Genomic DNA, 18980 nt, shown 5'->3' with positions numbered 1-18980 from the left:
ATAGACAAATTTTTTTGTCTAATTTCTGTGCACTACTCTGTTCGACAATTGGCTGTATATAATTCTTCGAAAGAAATTAATGGGCGTGTTCTTAAGCCGAATAAAGCTGTTAGCCTGCTTGCCGAGTGATTAAATGTGATTGGTTTGATTTATAAGTAACAACCAATCATGTTCATTTGTTTTATATACATATTATATATAATTATTGGGTCATCTAAAAGGTATCCGCGGTTTTTTGTCACTAGATGTGTGTTGATGGCCATATATCTAGTGACAAAGTACCGCGGATACTTTTTAGATGACCCAATATATATAATTATATATAAAATATGTCTATATATACATTTTTCCTGAGTATATATAAACGTTAATAAAATATAAGGATTATAATATATAATTTCATCATAACTTAATAATAATTTAGGCTGCAAATGTATCTATTTTATTTTTACATCGTCCAATGATCGAGCAATGATCGTTAATCAGGCTTTCCGTGATACTTTGAACTGTCAATACATTAGACATCAAGTCATAGAAATGAATTCCGGATTAGTATTTTTTTCTGATTCATATTTAACACAAAATAGCTCGTAATATACATATAATACTTCACCTTCATATGTTATACATATACTTACGATGAAATTATATATTATAATTCTTATATTTTATTTACATTTATACATAATATCTAGAAAAAAATGTATATATGGACAAATTTTATATACATATAATTTTATATAATTTTATGTAGTTATTGTACATACATATAATTATATATGAAACATTTTGTTCCGGATACAGAACAGAAAGGACTTTATACGTATTCGCGATGCTCACAACCGATAGTGGCGCTAGTGTTAATTAAATCACGTGGTCTGTAAAGAGGGTTAAATTTTTAGTTTCACGATATCAATTGATTATGATTTTTATTTTTTCAATATGTTTCTACGATTATCTCAAATATTGATATGAATTTGTAAAAGGAAATATGAGTCGGAATATAAACGAAGATGAGGAAGTTTTAAAATCTGGCCAAGTAATTATTGTTAGCTGCTCAAAAACAACGAATAATGACTCGACCAAACATATTTCGGGTCTTATATTGCAAACGAGCGCACGTAAATCATTTCAGCATACCGTAGAAGGAATTATAAACATCGTAAAAAAACCAATGATTCAAGAAATGATGTGCTCATGTAAAGCGAGGTTATCAGACAATTATAAGCATATTGTAACTGTTTTACTCTTTTTGGAAAGGTATATTAAATTATTTATGTAATAAAACCAAATTAATTAAATATTATATTAAAAGTTTGAAAAAATTATCTTAAAAAATAAATTTTTTTTTGAAATGACATTTTGAAATTGGAAGAATTGTCTTGCACCGATTTAAAATACGTTTGGAATTCACAAAAAATATCATACGGGATGAATGGTCCTGCTAAAATCACGTCATTTTGTTGTCTTTCAAAGTCAATAATATCAAAATAAATGTACCTAATTTATTTGATAGATTCTGTAGTCTAAATGCCAAATGTAGGCCAAATGGTGCAATATCGTTACATAAACGAGGACGTGGTACATCAATAAAGCCTTGCGACGAAAAGACAAGAGATGTCAAAATTCCAATAGAAATACAAGCCATTATAGATCACAACTTGTTCGATAATAATTCAATCGATATAATATCAAATTTACCTCCAGTTCAACTAAGTTCATGTTGTTCTTCGATATTAAATATTTTACAAGTATTCGATGCTGCCAAATTATGTTACGATACAATAAAATCTCATATAGCATAGAATGAAGCAAGGAAATTGAGAATATCCGGTTCAAGAATTTACAATATTTTTACTTATTCCAAAAATGTAAAGCCAAAACTGAGAGCAAAAATCGAAATCCTATTTTTGGCCAAAAGAAGTTAAAAATAAGTATGTAAAACATGGATTAATGCAAAAATTTGCGAGAGAAGAATATGAAAACGTTACAGGTCGAAAAGTGAAACCATGTGGTTTTGTCGTTCATCCTAAGTGCCCTTGGGTTGGATATTCGCTAGATGGAATAATTTTTGGAGTAAATGATCCAGAATTATTATTAGAAATTAAGTGTCTTTATGAAGGAAAAATGAAAACAATTAATGATTGCTTAAACTTTTGCTCTTTTTTGAAAAAAGATTATACTCTTAAAAAGAAAAATTCATACTATGAGCAAATTCAATTGGATTTACTTATATTGAATATTCGGAGCTATCATTTTTGTTCTTTATTCATCTTTTGATAAATCCATGTATATTCTGAAAATTCCATATGATGAAAACTTTACCATTGATATGCTGACTAATGTTCGTTACATTAATGTTGCACTGCTTTTGTGAAGAAAACAAAGAAAATAGAATATTGAATAATTAAAATATTTTTGTATTTTATTTTAGAACATTACAAAAATTATAAACATTAAATTAAATTTTTTATCGGCATATTATTATTAATACTCTTTGGTTTACATTGCACTTAAACCGACTTAACACAATATTTTTTAAATATTAGGTGTACAAATAAGTTTCCGATGTTGATTTTTTAATAAAAAATTAAGCATTTATTGTGAAAAAACGATACATAATGTTTATTGAAAGTATTGTCCATCGCTAGCTATTACTTTTTGCATTTGGCACGAATCTTCATTCAATAATGCTTCCAATTCCGCGTCTTCGTACACTTTCGACCTTCCGCTACGTTCTTTGTCTTCGACGTCAAATTCACCGTTCTTAAATTTTTGAAACCATTCGCGACAACTTCTCTCACTTAAGGCAGCCTCACCATATGCATCTACAAGTAATCGATGAGCCTCAGCTGCAGATTTCTTCAAATTAAAGAAGTAAATCAAAAGTTCCCGCAAATGACGCTTATTCGGCTCAAAACTCGACATTTTCGCACAAAAAAAAAATATGATGCTGATACAAAATCGCTAGTATTTCAAGATTATGTTGTTGACAGATGTCCAATCTTACGATATAATGTTTTACATCAGACAATTTTAACCATAGCTTGCTAGTGGCGCCGTCAAACGGCGGAAACTTATTTGTACACCTAATATATACATATATATATGTATATATATATATATATATATATATATATATATATATTAGGAGTACAAATTAGTTCGGTTCATTTTTTTGTGTTCAAAAATGCATTTATTTCAAAACAAGATGAATGAACAGATTAATTAAAGTATTGTCCATCGCTGGCTACTACTTTTTCCCCATCTCTCAGGCAATTTTCGAATTCCATCTCGAAAAAATGACTCTTTGGAGGCGATCTAATTTTGGAGAAGTGAACCGGTGACTTGCCAAATCGTGCTGCATCCTTCACAACAACCAGTAATCAGAAGGAGCAATGTCCGGAGAATACGACGGGTGCGGTAAAACATCCTATTTGAACGTTTCCAAATATTTTTTTATGACTTTTGTGACATGAGGCCGAGCGTTGTCATGAAGAAAAATAACTTTATCATGTTTTTGCTCGTATTCCGACCGTTTTTCTCGCAATGCACGGCTCAAACGAATCAATTGTATCCGATATCGATCGCCCATAATGGAATCGTCAGGTTTCAGCAGCTCATAGTATATAAACAACATCCTTTTGGTCCCACCAGATATAGAGCATGGTTCTTCGAACCATGAATGTTTGGCTTTGGTTGATGTTGAGGTCGATGGCAACGATTGGCCGGGCTTAGCGTAGTATTTTTTCTTCTTGGGCTTATCATAGAATACCCACTTCTCATCTCCAGTCACAATCCGATGCAAAAAATCTTTTCTTTGTTGTCTTTGAATCAGCTTCGCAAATGAAAAATCGCTTTTTAATGTCTCTCGGTTTTAGTTTATAAGACACCCAATTTCCTTGCTTTTGAATTATTCCCTCTCAATAGTGCAGAAACGGCTTGTGAGTTACTCCTAATGATTCTGCAAGCTCCTCTTGCGTTTGACTCTGATCTTCTTCGAGTAATACCTCTAATTCTTCGTCTTCGAATTTTTTTTGGCTGTCCAGAGCGAGGCTTGCCTTTAACGCTGAAATCTCCATCCTTGAAACGTCGAAACCATTCCCTACATGATTTATCAGTTGGAGCAGTGTCACCATAAACTTTGACAAACATTCGATGGACTTCAGCTGCACTTTTCTTTCAATTAAAGTAGAAAATTAGAACCTCCACAAATGCTGCTTGGTTAACACAAAATTCGACATTTCAAACACAGTAAAAATCAAGGTATTTGTATGAAACTCAAAGAGATATAAACTGAATTATATCTCTTTATTAGCAGATGTCTAACCTCTCTGAAAACGCCAAAATCAGCTGTCACTATGAACCATTCACAACAGCCGGAGCCATCTTTTGGAAAACAGACCGAACTAATTTGTACTCCCAATTATTATTGAACTTTATATTAGTATTAGGTGTATAACTTTGCTTCCGCCGTTTTTTTCCGAAATTCGAGGCTTTATCGTAAAAAACTGGTTATACATTTATGATTCAAAGTATTGTCCATCGCTGGACAACCTACTTTCTTCCATCTTTCGAGCAGCGTACGAATCCCGCGTCGAAAGAATTAAGACCGGAAGTGTTGGTCAGCCAGGCCATGATCGAAACAAGTGATAGTCAGAGGGAGCAACGTCTGGAGAATACGGCAGGTGGGGTAGGATCCCATTTCAACGTTTCCAAGTATGCCTTGATCACTTTCGCAATATGGGGGTCAAGCATTGTCATGCTGCAAAATCACTTTATCGTGTCTCTCGTTGTATTGCGGCCGTTTGTCTTTCAATGCTCGGCTCAAATGCATCAATTGCGTTCGATACCGATCGCCTGTGATTGTTTCAGTCGGTTTTAACAGCTCATAATACACTACGCCGAACTGATCCCACCAAATACAGAGCATGACCTTGGAGCCGTGAATATTCGGTTTGGCCATCGACGTGGAAGAATGGCCGGAAACTCCCCATGATTTTCTGCGCTTGGGATTATCGTAATGAACCCATTTTTCGTCCCCAGTCACAATGCGATGCAGAAAGCCCTTTCGTCTTTGCCTTTCAAGCAACTGTTCACAAGCAAACAAACGTCGTTCAACATCTCTCGGCTTCAACTCGTACGGCACCCAATTTCTTTGCTTCTGAATCATTCCCATGGCTTTGAGACGTTTTGAAATGGCTGATTGAGTCACTCCTAATGATCTTACCAATTCTTTTTGATTTTGACAAGAGTCTTGATCAAGTAATGCCTTCAATTCTGCATCTTCGAAAACCTTCTCTCTTCCACCGCTATGCTGGTCTTCGATGTGAAAATCACCGTTCTTGAAGTGTTGAAATCACTTATGACACGTTCTTTCACTAATAGCGGCTTCACCATAAATATTTGAAAGCATTCGATGAGCCTCAGCCGCAGATTTCTTCATATTGAAGTAGAAAATTAAAACCTCCTGCAAATGACAAGAATTTGGCTCGTAAACTGACATTTTCAATCGAGAATAACTTTATGATGCAGACACAAATCGACTAATGTTTCTTTTTGGATTATGTTGACAGATTCCTAAGTTTATTGTGTGACGTCTATGATCTATTTATTTCGATCACCAATTACCGCTAATGCCATCTATACGAAAACCGAATGAGCAAAGTCATACACCTAATATAATTTTTAACTTACGTTTTTCTTGTGAATCGATACAGCCTGCACCGTTGGTCCGACGCGAGCGGCTGTATCGCCGCTAGTCCTGTCACAGGCGACTGTGACTCTGAGAACCGAGCTATTATGTCTTAATATATCTAATTCGATCCATAGGGTCGCTAGTTCTAAACCTTTTTGATCGTCTGCCATTGAGCTAAAAGAAAATCATGAAAAATATTAGGTGTACAAATAAGTTTCCGCCGTTTGACAAAAGACTGCGCCACTAGCAAGCTATGGTTAAAATTGTTTGATGTAAAACATTATATCGTAAGGTTGGACATCTGTCAACAACATAATCTTGAAATATTAGCGATTTTGTATCAGCATCATATATTTTTTTTGTGCGAAAATGCCGAGTTTTGAACCAAATAAGCGTCATTTGCGGGAACTTTTGATTTATTTCTTTAATTTGTATAAATCTGCAGCTAAGGCTTATCAATTGCTTGTAGAAGCATATGGTGAGGCTGCCTTAAGTGAGAGAAGTTGTCATGAATGGTTTCAAAAATTTAAGAACGGTGAATTTGACGTCGAAGACAAAGAACGTAGCGGAAAGCCGAAAGTGTACGAAGACGCAGAATTGGAAGCATTATTGAATGAAGATTCGTGCCAAACGCAAAAAGAACTTGCGCTTATATTAGGAGCTATTCAACAAACAATTTCACATCGTTTAAAATCATTAGGAATGATTCAAAAGCAAGGGAATTGGGTTCCATATGAACTGAAGTCTAGCGTTGAACGCCGATTTTCCATATGTGAAATGTTGCTTGTCAGGCATAAACGAAAGAGTTTTTTACATCGTATAGTCACTGATGATGAAAAATAGATCCACTACGATAACCCAAAGAAGAGGAAATCATGGGGATCACCTGGCTATGCTTCAACATTGACACCCAAGCCGAATATTCATGGAAAAAAAATGTTGTGTATTTGGCGGGATCAGCTTGGTGTTGTGTATTATGAGTTGCTCAAACCGAACGAAACTGGGGCTCTCTTCCGAACACAATTGATGAGATTGAGCCGAGCACTCAAGGAAAAACGCGCCCACTACTACTCTAGGCATGACAAAATTATTCTCCTGCATGATAATGCTCGACCACATGTTGCGACGCCGGTCACCAAAACCTACACTGGAAACACTCAATTGGGAAGTTCTACCCCACCTGCCGTATTCACCAGACATTGCCCCTTCCGATTATCATCTATTTAGATCGATGGCGCATGGTCTGTCTGAGCAGCACTTCACATCATATGAAGATATCAAAAATTGGATCGATAATTGGATAGCCTCAAAAGATGAAACGTTCTTCCAACGTATCCGTATGCTACCAGAAAGATGGGAAAAAGTAGTGGCTAGCGATGGACAATACTTTCAATAAAACATTATGTATCGTTCTTTCACAATAAATGCTTAATTTTTGATTAAAAACAGCGGAAACTTATTTGTACACCTAATAACTTAATAAATGAATATATAAATTTTGTTCAAATAAATTATTACTATTAGAATTGATATTAATCTCGATAATTTTAATGAGGCGCCTCCTTTGGATATTTTATGAAAAATGGTTTATTAACTTGAGTGGCATTGACATTCCCTTAGAGGTTCTTGTAACAACTTGTTACAACTCGGTGAAAAATTTGGGCTTCCTATCAATAAGTAAAATAAAGACAGTATCTTGATTGAATTTATAAAACACATTGAAAATAATATAATTGGTCGTCCTAATAATATCATTAACTTTGTTAGGAATAATTCTTTTCCAATACTCAATAGATTCCATAATAATTTTCCTTTTCCTACTTTTACTGACAAACTGGTTTTGGAATGGTTACGTATAACAAAAAGATTTTTATTAATAACCAGCCCAATATACTTATCACAAACATTGATAAGGGTAGTGTTACTGTTGCTCTGGACAAGGACGCCTACGTATCAAAAATGGAGGAGATTCTTTCAGACACTAACACTTACGCGATCGTTAATAAAGATCCAAGTAAAAAATTGACTCAGGATTTACGCACTTTGTTGAGATGGAAGCGTGATCAATTTATTGATGAACAAACATATCGTAGATTATTTACAACTGATAGTGTTATATCTAAAGCTTACGGTTTGTAAAATACATAAGGATGGTAACCCATTGAGAGTGATTGTGTCATTTGTTAACAGTTCATTATATTATTTTTCTCTTTTTTTGCATAATTTAATTAGTGATAGTATACCAAAAGCTCCTAATTACATTAAAAACAGTCTCCAGTTGGTGAGCATTTAAATGGTACTGTTTTTGATTCTAAATATGTTTTGACTCCGTTGGATGTAATATCCCTTTTTACTAATATTCCTATTGAGCTAGCATTAAATAACATCGATAGGAGGTGGATTTACATCTCAGCGAAGACAAGCATCTCAAAAAACGAGTTTATTATGCTGTTAAATTTATTTTAGATTCAACCTTTTACCTTTAATAATAGAACTTACAGAGTTCTAGAAGAAACAGCACTTAAAAAATTGTCAGTACACCCTTTATTTTATTTTAGATATGTAGACGATGTTCTTCTCGCGCTTCCATCCGCGATACTATCAATGACACTTTAAATATTTTTAACTCTTTATATACGAGATTGCAGTTTACTTTGGAGGTTGATACAAGTGGCAGATTAAGTTTTCTTGATACAATGCTTGTTATAAATAATGAGAGAATTATATTTGACATTTATCATAAAAAGACGTTTTCCGGAAGGTTCCTTAATTTCCATTCAAATCATCCTCTTTGCCATAAAAAAGGTATTATCATCAGTTTTATTGACAAAATTATCCTATTATCACATCCACGGTTCCAATAAATAAATTTGATAGAGGCTATTCATACTTTTTTAAATAACTGTTATCCTCTTTCCTTTATTTTCTCTACAATTGAACGTAGATTAAAGTTTCATATACATAATAAATACATTACACATAATTCACGTGAGATAAATATTTTACGATTCCTTATGTCAAATCTATTTCTGAAAGTTTCCTTCCCATCTCTAGTATGCTTCATTGTAAATTAGCCTCTTCTATTCCTAACACATTAAAAAGTTTTATAAAAAAAGGAAAAGGTAAGCTTGATTTCCTATCCAATCAGAATGTTGTTTATAAGGTCTCCTGTGATGATTGTGAGGCGAGTTATGTTGATCAGACAAAAAGAAAATTGAGTACGAGATTACGCGAACATATCTCTGACATTAGAAAGAATACGGGTTCTCCTATTGTCATAACTGATCGAATTAATTTTGATATATTGGATCATTTAAAAAATATCCGCGGTTTTTTGTTCAATTTTTGAATGAAATTTTTCTTTATTGAAAATCAATTTTAATCAAGTATATATTGGCCATTATTATCTATAACCTTTTGCCATTTTTCGAGTAATTTCATAATTCCATCCGTGGAGAACTTTTGTGATTTATCGGCGAAAAACTTTTTCAAGTGATTTTCGACAGCTCTTTTGTCAGCCAATGTTTTTCCATCAAAAGAGTTCTGCAGAGATCGAAACAAATGGTAGTCAGACGGTGCAAGGTCCGAGCTATACGGTGGATGCATCAAAACTTCTCAATCAAACTCCCTCAATTTTTGGCGCGTCATCAAAGATGTGTGTGGTCTGGCGTTGTCATGATGGAAGACAACACCTTTTCTGTTAATCAATTCTGGTCATTTTTCCTTAATTGCTTCCTGTAATCTATCCAGTTGTGAACAGTAGAGCTCTGAATTAATCGTTAGGCCATATGGTAACACCTCATGATGGACGACCTCCCTTCCAATCCCATCATACACACAGCATCACCTTATTTGCCATCAATCCAGGCTTTGAAGTCGTTTGTGGTGATTCGCCGCGCTTATTCCATGATCTTTTACGAACAATATTCTTGTATTTCACCCATTTTTCATCGCCTATGATGATTTGCTTCAGAAATAGGTCGATTTCGTTGCGTTTTAGTAGTGTTTCGCTGATGGAAATTCGATCAATCAAATTTCTTTGCTTTAATTCATGTAGCACCCAAACATCGAGTTTCTTTGCGTAGCCAGCCTTTTTTCAAATGATTCCAAACTGTCATATGGTTGATTCTTAGTGCATTAGCTATTTCCTGACAGCTCACATGTCGGTCTTGCTTGACCAGTTGCAAAATTTCATCGATTTTTTCAGTGACTGGCCGACCAGAGCGAGGTTGATCTTTGACATCAAAATTTCCAGAACGAAATCGAACAAACCACTCCTGCGTCCTACGTTCACTTACAGCATCCGCGCCGTAAACTTCACAAATTTGTCTGCATGTTTGTGCTGCGTTTTTGCCTTTTTTGTAGTAAAAAAGCATCACATAGCGTATTTCTTCAGATATTTCACTCATTTTCAAACCAATATAATTTTTGATACGATTGATGAATCACCAAACTTTGTTTACAAAAATGTAACCTAAAATGTCATCTTTCAAACGCGCGTTCGTTTGACACAATCGGATTAGTGTTGCCCAATATATGATCATCAACACCATCTAGTGACAAAAAACCGCGGATATTTTTTAAATGACCCAATATATGATTATAATTTGATATATTTGATCATAATTTTAAATGGAACGATGTGAAAATTTTAGACTGCGAATCTTCTTATAATAAGAGATTGCTGTCTGAAATGATTCATATTAAATTACCAATTTCGCATTCAATATATGAATTTTTATTGTAAATCCTAACGTAAAATATCTATAGCATTGTTATTGTTACTTATACAGTTTTGACGTAAATGAGTCACAAAATATTTAAATTTATTGCTTGTAATATTAATATATGGATACAAATCGAAATATATATATTCGACACAATTGTTCGAGTTCAAGCATAAAAAGTATAGTCGACGGTTTCATATATGTATAAACACTTTTCACTTAAAGATAACTTCACATTATCAACATCACATATTTTAAGTTCAATGATTTAATAAGTTCAATGAAGGTCCAGTATCATTACTTTCGATGGCGTAGATGACTGCATCAATCACTGGATGTCTATCCGTTTTTTCGATGAACGCCATTCACGTAACATGCGACGGGATGATGCGGTTATCGGGTATCGCCAATCGCAATTTCTATACGAGGGGTTGGCCCCGCAACGATTCCAATCTTCAAAAATTTGTAAACCGTCGATGTCAACGCTAATAGTCTTGTCAAAATGGTATGAGAAGACGCGTTGTAATGGAGAAGAACAAAAGAATAAGCAATATATAGAGAAAAAAAATCTTCACAAATAAGTATAATTGAAATACTTACTTAGCCAACTCATGTTGAACGTATGAATCCATAGTGATGGAGATGATTGCAAAAACGAATCTGAACGACTGATGCAGTACATATCTCTCTATATATACGAGTATATCAGTTTTTGAGCTCTACCAAGATAGAATTCTGACTTCTCTTCAGAATATTCATTGCAAAAATCTGCACATAATAAAATTTTTCATTGACAGAACTACTCAGACAGCACACAATATTTATAAAATATTTATAAATATTTATAAGATATATTTATAAATATTTATAAAATATTTATAATATTTACAAAATATTTATAAATATTTAAGATTTATTTTAAATATTTTGTAAATATTTTTGTGATCTTAGATTGCACAGATCATAAACATTTATTTTAAATTTATGAAATATTTATTGTACATGTTATAGTAAATGCTGTGAAAATATTTAATGAGTCATTATAATCCAAGTAAAAAATATTTATTATAATAGAAATATTTATTTATATTTATATTCATAAATATTATATAAAATATTTATCTTAGTCTATATTTTAATAATATTTCAAAAAGAGTTTTATATAAAATATATATATGAATAAAGAAATATCTATATAACATTTACACAAAATGAATATTAATAAACATTTATAATAAATATTCTTTGCTGTCTGGATAGTGCACACTCAGTGCAGTTTAAATCTGTACACACAAATTGACGCAAATGTGTATGTTTAATAAAAATATAGAAACGCGATAAACCGCGAAAAAAATCTTCAATACACTTTATTATAAAATGTATTGAAAATTTTTAAATTAGATAAAATGCCCTTTGACATTATATCAATTGAGATATTTCATTTTTACATTCAGATTAGAGTAGTGTACAACGGCTTTAATGTGCACTGAATTTTGCCAATGAAAAACGCTATAATATTTTTGTTAACATCAAGTAAAAAAAGTAACGAGAAAGTAACTTGTTATATTTTGAATATCGGTAATGAATTATTTTCGCAAATCGAGTAACGATAACGAGTTACTTTTAAGGAAAAAGAAATTACTCGGTACCGGTAACGGTAACGAATTATTTTTATGGGATAACGTTGTCAACTCTGGCTATAGTATTTCTGAAGATTTTCATATGCAATATTTTTCAAGAATAGGGTCCAGATGTCGTTGTTTTTTACATCGACATATCTTTCAGTTGAGATGATATTCTTAATAATAAATTTTTTATGACATCACTCTCGTTAAAATTAAAGATTAATATTCATAAAGTTTGTTCTTATACTAATACTCTGTAATTAGTTTATGGCATTCTTAAGACTTCATAAACCAATCACAGAGCTTTATTAATATCTTAAAATGTTATCTAAAACTGTCTTAAAGACTGTCTATAATAGATAGTAGTGGTAAGACTGTAAAACACATTATGAGTAAGCTGGTTTTTTTTAAATAAAATAAGGCGTAAAATAAGTTCATAAAGCTGGAAATGAAAAGCACAGGTAATAGGAACAGGGAATAAAGAGATTTCACCTATCAGAAACTATAATATTTATATTAGAATAGACGTTTTTTGTTTGATTGAAATCTGTTATTGTTCATATTATCTGTACTTTTCATTGTTTCCAGCTTAAGTGAATAATCGAAATCCATTTCCTATATTTTACTGACTTATTGTTTACGGACTTATTCTATGTCCTATTATACTGAAAAATTAGCTTATTCTTGATGTGTTTTATAGCCTTATCACACTTCTGCATGCTTCTGTCTATTGTAGACAACCTCATCAACGGATATTAAAGACCGTCGGCTCTAGGCAAATTTTCATGACTATCAACAGGATCCGAGGTTTCAGAAGAATGCTGACATTATCGACAATTAATAAAAATTTGCGATTATTAACATAAATATTTTGACAAATAAAAAGAACAAAGGGCTATGAGCCTAAAACAATCAACATAAAATAACAATTTGTATTAAATATAATTAGTTAAAAATGAAATAAAATATGTCATGAAATTAAAAAACGTAAAATTTAATTTGACAATCAGCAAGGGAACAAAAACAAACATTTCGATCCCTGTTGACCATCAACACATCTAGTGACAAAAAACCTACTTTTTAGATGATCCAATATATAAAAATTAAATAAAAAATTCGCTTTTGGACACAGCATCAACTATAAAACTCCAAATTGAAAGAAAATCAAACAAAAGATTGTAGTTGACAACAATGTGCTCCTCCAACAATTGTGTATATGAATAAGGAACATGTCTCTGTTAGCAAGTACAAAATGTAATAATAAATTAATGACAGGAATAAAAATAAAAATAATAAGAAAAGTACAAATCGCAAATAATAAAAAAAAGGTACAAAACAAGTCGCAATAAATAAAATATAATATATATATAATAGAATTAAAATTAAAAGAAAGAGGCAAAAATTATTTTTGATATTATAAGATATGTACATAAGAGTCATTAATGTCGATAGAGAAAGTGTAAAATGCCGTCATTCATTATATATATATATATATATATATATATATATATATATATATATATATATATTGAATTTAATATAAATAAATTTAGAATAAATACCTTATTATGTGTCTCAAAATGATGTGTTATCGATTAGACAATGCGATGGGAATCAAAATTGATCATCTCTCTAAGAAGCTAAGAGATAAAGTAAAGTACATATAAAGACAGGAAGGTAGAAATAGTAAACTAAAAAGGAAGGGGAACATAAGAAGGAGAAAATAAAGTAGAAGGGAGAGAAAGTGGAGAGAGAAGAGATGGATAGAAAAAGTAAGCAGTTAAGAAGGAGAAAGAGATTGAATGATCTGTGAGTAGGTTTCAGGTAAAGATTCGGTATCATTTTGTCTATTAAGACTCTGTTTCTGCCTTTTAATATGAATCATTTCAGACACCAATCTCTTATTATAAGAAGATTTGCAGTCTAAAATTTTCACATCGTTTCAAATAAAATTAATCATTCCATTTAAAATTATAATCAAATATATCAAATTATGATCATATATATCAAAATTAATTCGATGATCAGTTATGACAGTAGGAGAACCCGTATTCTTTCTAATATCAGAGATATGTTCGCGTAATCTCGTACTCAATTTTCTTTTTGTCTGACCAACATAACTCGCCTCGTAATCATCACAGGAGATCTTATAAACAACATTCTGATTGGAAATCAAGCTTACCTTTTCCTCTTTTTATAAAACTTTTTAATGTGTTGGGAATAGAAAAAGCTAATTTACAATGAAACATACTAGAGATGGGAAACAAACCTTTAGAAATAGATTTGACATAAGGAATCGTAAAATCCTATTCAATCAGAATCTCTACTTTATTTTCTCTTTCTTATGTTCCCCTTTCTTTTTAGTTTACCATTTTAACTTTCCTGTCTTTATATATACTTTACTTTATCTCTTAGCTTCCTAGAAAGATGATCAATTTTGATTCCCATCGCATTATCTAATCGATAACACATCATTTTGAGACACATAATAAGATATTTATTCTAAATTTATCTGTACTAAACTCAATACATATATATATATGTATAATGAATGACAGCATTTTATACTTTCTCGACATTAATAACTCTTATGTACATGTTACTCTTATAATATCAAAAATAATTTTTGCCTCTTTCTTTTAATTTTAATCTTATTACTTGTTTTGTACCTTTCTTTTTATTATTTACGACTCGATTTGTACTTTTCTTATTATTTTTATTTTTATTCCTGTGATTAATTTATTATTACATTTTGTACTTGCTAACAGAAACATATTCGTCTTTGTTCACATACACAATTCGGAGGAGCACATTGTCGTCAACTATAATCTTTTGTTTGATTTTCTTTCAATTTGGAGTTTTATAATTAATGCTGCGTCCGAAAATTTTTTATTTAATTTTTATATATTTTATCTACGTAACATTTCTATTGTTATCTTTGCATCACATTGAGGATGATCCAACAGAGATCGAAACGTTTGTTTTTGTTCACTTGCTGACTGTCAAATTAAATTTTACGTTTTTTAATTTCATGACATGTTTTATTTTATTTTTAACTATTTAATACAAATTGTTATTTTATGTTGATTGTTTTAGCTCTTTGTTCTTTTTATTTATTTTAATTTATTGAGCCTTATTACTTTTATAAAATAAATATTTTGATAATATATTATTAAATTCGTGATTTTTTATTATATAAATACTGTATAAATAAGTACGCATACTTTTAATACTATAATATCTTATATATTGACGAAAAATTACAATTTTTTCTCTGTACTTATCTCCATTGATAATCAAACTCAGATGATAGTTAAAATCACAATTTTTAGTAAAAATCAAGTATTATTAAGTTTTGAATATACATACATATCTACGAAACTAATAAATTATGAAATTAATATCATATTATTAGTTTGTTGTTCTTGATCACTTAAATTTACAATTACGCAAACTTTTATAAGCGCCGATGATCTTTAGTAATATCTCATTGATCAGCCTTTTAAGACGATATTCATAGTTCTTATTTCAAGATCGTTTTATGTAATGGGCTGTGATGAACTGGGTCGGGTTCTCAAAACGTTTTATCGTCTATTGTCGCTAACTAACGAGAGCCAATGAGAACTACGCTTTTTTCCAGGATCTCGCCATTGGCTGTCGCTACCATAGCGATAATTGTCGATAAAACGTTTATAGCGAATTTGGCAGTGTGCACTAAATGCGAACTTTTTTAGTGCCGCACATTCAGATTGAGCGAACTGTATCAGTGCGCTCAGATTGTTGTATTCGACAAATAAAAACTGACCCAGTATAGTGCTGAATTTATATTCGGATCATCCGAATGAACTGAACGAGTTTAAAGAATGTTACACTGACATTTCTGATAGTGCAGTTTAGTATAGCACCAAAGTGGTTACGCACTTGCACTGTGTCAGAGCAGCACCAAAACCGAATCAGTGCATGTGTGCCAAACTTGCTATTAAGTAAATCGCTTCCGTGAATGAACCACTCCCCGCTATGTTCCTAGTTCATTGTTTTTATTATATGTTTGTATATTTCAACAAAATTTTGTTTACAATTTTTTATATTTATGACATGCATTTTTCTTTTCTGGCAATCCGAATGTAGCGCAATATTTGAGTTTTCCGTCTAAAAGGTGCAGCATGCACCGTGAACATATAAAAAGCAGATCACCCATACCTGATACATTGGCATCATTACGTGACATTTTGGAACACTGTAACATTATGTATATAAGAGAAGTTTAATTACAGATAATGGAAAAACTGCAATAATTTTATCTAGTAATTCTTTACCAGAAGCTTTATTGTCCGCTACTGAAATCTATGTCGATGGAACATTTTCTGTAAGTATGCAACTGTTTTTTCCTTATAAAAAATTTTAACAAAAAATTATAATAGTATTTTACAGCAAACAATAATAATAAGGGCAAAATATTTTAGCACGTAATTTTAAATTGGATTATGAAAATAATTATTGTATATTGTATTTTTTTAAGGTTCTCCCACGTATGCACATGTGGCGCAACTCTATTCTGTACATATATGATACATGAATACAGCAAGATATTTGTTTAATTGAAAATTAATTTATTAAGATTTTTAAAACATTAAATATAAATTAATTTTTCCAGGGCATTGGAACATTATTTATTATATGATGTGCGTACAACTATTATGTATGATGCTTTATGGAATAAAATTTATACAGATGGTACCACAACTTAAGGAGAACGTTAATTTTATAATGAGTGATTTTGAAATAGCTGCAGTAAAATTGCTTAATTCAAAATTTTCCGGAGCAAAGTTAACTGGATGTTGGTTTCATTTCAATCAGGTATATGAAATAATTATTGTATCTTAAAAAGATAAAAATATTAAATAATTCGTTAAAAAAACATAAATACATTAAATTCATAAAATATTAAGTATTAAGTATTTCTTAAGTTTTAACATTTTTATATTAGTTTTTCTATATTTTAATACTTTTTAATTTATTTTTGCATAGTTATATTTTATACATTTTTCCATTTTTTGCTTTCTATTAATTGATATTAATTAAATCAATTGCTAATTGGTATTTATTTTATTGCACTACTTGAACTAAATCACATTGCCTTTATTTCTTACAGGCTATGTTACGTCAATGGCGAAAACTACACCTTTCAAATGCTTCAAAACTGTATTTTCCATGACAATGACAATTGCCTTTGTTACGACAGATATGTTTCAAGAAGCTATGTCTATTATACAAATCGAAGTTGATATTCTTTTCTTGCGAATATCCAGATATTTTACAATTTACATCCTATTTGAGACGTACCTATCAAATATAGCATCAAGAATTAATACTTATGATTGTCCTATACGTACAACATAGTTGTTTACAACATTGCAGCATAAAACTCACAATTGGTATAAGAAATATTCAAATCGTGCTGCATCCTTCGGAACAACCAGTAATCAGAAGGAGCAATGTCCGAAAAATACGGCGGGTGCGGTAAAACATCCCATTTGAGCGTTTCCAAATATTTTTTTACGATTTTGCGACATAAGGCCGAGCGTTGTCATAAAGAAAAATAATTTTATTATGTCTGCTCGTATTCCGGCCGTTTTTCTTGCAATGCACGACTCAAACGAATCAATTGTATCCGATACCGATCGCCCGTAATGGAATCGCCAAGTTTCAGCAGCTCATAGTAAACAACATCCTTTTGGTCCCATCAGATACAGAGCATGATCTTCGAATCATGAATGTTCGGCTTTGGTGTTGATGTTGAGGTCAATGGTAACGATTGACCGGGTTTAGCGTACTATTTTTTCTTCTTGGGGTTGTCGTAGAATATCCACTTCTCATCTCCAGTCACAATCCGATGCAAAAAAACCTTTTCTTTGTTGTTTGAATCAGCTGTTCGCAAGTGAAAAATCGCCTTTCAATGTCTCTCGGTTTCAGTTCATAAGGCACCCAATTTCCTTGTTTTTGAATTATTCCCATGGCTCTCAATCGTGCAGAAATGGCTTGTTGAGTTATTCCCAATGATTCTGCAAGCTCCTCTTGCGTTTGACTCTGATCTTCTTCGAGTAACGCCTCTAATTCTTTGTCTTTAAATTTTTTTGGCTGTCCAGAGCGAGGCTTGTTTTCAACGCTGAAATCTCTATCCTTGAAACGTCGAAATCATTCCCTACATGATTTATTAGTTGGAGTGTCACCATAAATTTCGACAAGCATTCGATGGACTTCAGCTGCACTTTTCTTCCAATTAAAACAGAATTTAGAACCTCCCGCAAATACTGCTTGGTTAACACAAAATTCGACATTTCAAACACAGTAAAAATCAAATATGATTGAATCAAGTATTTTTGTATGAAATTCAAAGCGATATAAACTGAATATTATTAGCAGATGTCTAACTTCTTTAAAAACGCCAAAATCAGCTGTCACTATGAACCATTCACAACAGCCGGAAGCCATCTTTTGGAAAACGAACCGAACTAATTTGTACTCCCCAGTTTAATCCACTCTTCTTGCTCAAGACGAGTGAGGCCATATATTCACGCCCCTGTGTATATATATATATATGTATAAAGCATTTTACGATAATCAATATTTTTCAGAATCAGATTATCTGAAATAAAAAATTCGAAAAGATTTATATATGAGATAAGTTTATATATGAGATAATTTAGTCTTTAATGATTTTTCGAAAAATTGAATGGTGACAAAATTCAAGTTTTGATATTTTGTATAAAAAACGGACATTTTTTATCCATAAAAAAAGTACAAATTTAAAAATGTCCTTCAATTAAAGACTAAATTTACTAAAAGAAGTAAATTTCAAATTAATCGATGCAGTCGGTACAGTTTCTGAAATATTTCGGTTACTATTTTGAAATCGTAGTTTTGAAAAAA

At 31.6% G+C, this 18980-nt stretch overlaps 2 pseudogenes across 1 annotated transcript; both read left to right on the top strand.

Moving 5' to 3' along the window:
- The first annotated feature begins 820 nt into the window (after positions 1-820).
- LOC147907912 (uncharacterized) lies at positions 821-3089 on the top strand (annotated as a pseudogene).
- Positions 3090-16150: 13061 nt separating this feature from the next.
- Positions 16151-18410, top strand: LOC147907911 (uncharacterized; annotated as a pseudogene). Its single transcript, XR_015546860.1, has 4 exons — positions 16151-16416; positions 16570-16607; positions 16705-16907; positions 17203-18410. The product of XR_015546860.1 is annotated as an uncharacterized LOC147907911 (transcript).
- Positions 18411-18980: the final 570 nt, after the last annotated feature.

The sequence above is a fragment of the Acromyrmex echinatior genome, chromosome 12, assembly GCF_024713525.1.
Source record: "Acromyrmex echinatior isolate Ae372 chromosome 12, ASM2471352v2, whole genome shotgun sequence".
NCBI classification, from domain to species: Eukaryota; Metazoa; Arthropoda; class Insecta; order Hymenoptera; family Formicidae; genus Acromyrmex; species Acromyrmex echinatior.
The sequence above is the reverse complement of the archived record's forward strand: the minus strand, read 5'-3'. Positions and strand labels throughout refer to the sequence as shown.